Consider the following 2,440-nt stretch of genomic DNA (forward strand, 5'->3'; position numbering starts at 1 on the left):
GAGCCTGTTCAGTGTCCAGCACCTCTGGGGGAAGAGCCTTTTCCTCATGTGCAACAGACACTCCCCTGGCACATTCTTCCGTTTCCTTGGGTTCTCTCATTGGTCACCAGAGAGAAGAGATCAGTACCTGCTGGTCCTGCAGGTCTCTGGCAGGAGCCTGGCTGTGAGAGGACACTGCTGTGTGCCAGACCTGCATACACGCACTGTTCAGCTGTACAATGGTGTTTCATCTGTGGGCCATTTTCTTGGGTATATTCTTGAGAGAAGGTTTGGAAGAAGACCTAAACCTTCAGGCCCTGCCCATAGGAGATCACCTTTCTATCTGGAAAGGCTGTTGTGAGTCCAGCTCTGTCACAGCAGTGCCCATTGCCTGTCCCTGCCTGCACTCACAGGACTGACACACAGCAGGACGGTGACCAAGTGCCAGAGCACTCAGGCCTTGCACCAACACAAGGGACGAGAAGCAGAGTGTGGAGTGGAACCAGGACAGCTCTGGAAGAACAAGCGCTGCTGCTCCCTGGCAGGGCTGCCATGCCAGAGCTGTTTTCCCCTCCACCCACGCACAGGAACTGTCCCTGCAGCTCCAAAAGCCCTTGCAGGAAAGATATACTGAAAAACAAGTCACTAAAGAGCCCTTTATTCTGTTTAGAGGCAAGGAGAGCACTGCTGCTCATTTAAGCAGCCAACAGTTATAAAAGAAAAGCCAACAGTGAATTAGAAAGGGGATGACAACATTATCACAATAAGAAAACAACCAACAACACCAGAAAATCCAGTTGACAGGCTGAGCTTGTAATTAGCTACATTAAAACTCCTATATAGAAGAAGATGGGCAGTTTATTGCTTCAGAAATCACTAGGATATGAGTTTCCACAGGGCATCCTTGAGCTGCTGGTTCCTCATGCTGTAGATGAGGGGGTTCACTGATGGAGGAACCACTGAGTACAGAACAGACACCAGCAGGTCCAGGGATGTGGAGGAGATGGAGGGGAGCTTCAGGTAGGCAAACGTGCCAGTGCTGATGAACAGAGAGACCACGGCCAGGTGAGGGAGGCAGGTGGGAAAAGGCTTTGTGCCGTCCCTGTTCAGAGGGGATCCTCAGCACGGCCCTGAAGATCTGCACATAGGACACCACAATGAACACAAAACAGCCAAATACTACTAATATACAAATGGCAAGAAGCCCAAGTTCCCTGAGGTAGGAGTGTGAGCAGGAGAGCTTGAGGATCTGGGGGATTTCACAGAAGAACTGGCCCAGGGCATTGCCCTTGCACAGGGGCAGTGAAAATGTATTGGGCGTGTGCAGCAGAGCATTGAGAAACCCAGCGGCCCAGGCAGCTGCTGCCATGTGGACACAAGCTCTGCTGCCCAGGAGGGTTCCGTAGTGCAGGGGTTTGCAGATGGCAACGTAGCAGTCGTACAACATGATGGTGAGGAGACAATACTTTGCTGTGATCAAGACGGCAACTGAAAAGAGCTGAGCAGCACAACCCGTGTAGGAGATGGCCCTGGTGTCCCAGAGGGAGTTGGTGATGGATTTGGGGACAATGGTGGAGATGCAGCCCAGGTTGATGAGGGAGAGGTTGAGCAGGAAGAAGTACATGGGGGTGTGGAGGTGCTGGTCACAGGCTATGGTGGTGATGATGAGGCCGTTGCCCAGGAGGGCAGCCAGGTAGATGCCCAGGAAGAGCCAGAAGTGCAAGAGCTGCAGCTCCCGTGTGTCTGTGAACGGCAGGAGGAGGAACTGGGTGATGGAGCTGCTGTTGGACATTTGCTATTCCTGAGCATGGGGTGCTGTCATGAGAAAAAAAGTGTAAAGCCAGGGAAGTGTTCTCTGACAAAAATCAAACCAACTCCCATAGACCCTCCCCTGTCACACACAGACACCCTTTTGATTTTCTAGGAGAACATTCTTCAGCACTGTGGCTGCAGCCCTGCTTGGGGCTGGAAAATGTGCAACCAAGAGCAGGGCCTCTGCCCATGGGCTCTCGATAAGTCAGCCCAGCTTGGCAGAAGTGGGGCCACAGAAACGGTGGGGATTATCTTGGTTCTGCTAATACGGAAGTGCTGCCAGCACTTGCTTTCCCAGTGATAAGGAACAGAGATGGTGAAGGTAGTTTAAGAGTTCAAGGTGTTTTTACATCTCCCTCTATATTCACTGCAGAGTGTTGTTGGGTGTCAGAAACCCTCAGCATTTCTGCTGCACTCAGGGACAACAGAGCAAGTCCTGCAAGACCAGAGAGTGCCTGTGGGTCAGTGCAGAGTGACGGCAGCTGCTCTGTCCCTCTGTCTTGCTCCAGCTCCCATGGGCTGGCACCTTTCTGAGATGGGGGCTGATCACACTCCCATGGTACCCTGAAAAGCCACCAGGCACTGCTGAGAGCAGAGGGATCCACCTCAGACCATGACAGGTCTCACCCTTTCCTAAGGTCTCAGCACC

The 2,440-nt window shown here is 52.5% G+C and overlaps 1 pseudogene across 1 annotated transcript; it reads right to left on the minus strand.

Moving 5' to 3' along the window:
• Positions 1-855: 855 nt before the first annotated feature.
• LOC308048688 (olfactory receptor 14J1-like) lies at positions 856-1,771 on the minus strand (annotated as a pseudogene). Its single transcript has one exon. The product of its transcript is annotated as an olfactory receptor 14J1-like (transcript).
• Positions 1,772-2,440: the final 669 nt, after the last annotated feature.

The sequence above is a fragment of the Nesoenas mayeri genome (genome assembly GCF_963082525.1).
Source record: "Nesoenas mayeri genome assembly, chromosome: 22".
Classification (NCBI taxonomy): Eukaryota; Metazoa; Chordata; class Aves; order Columbiformes; family Columbidae; genus Nesoenas; species Nesoenas mayeri.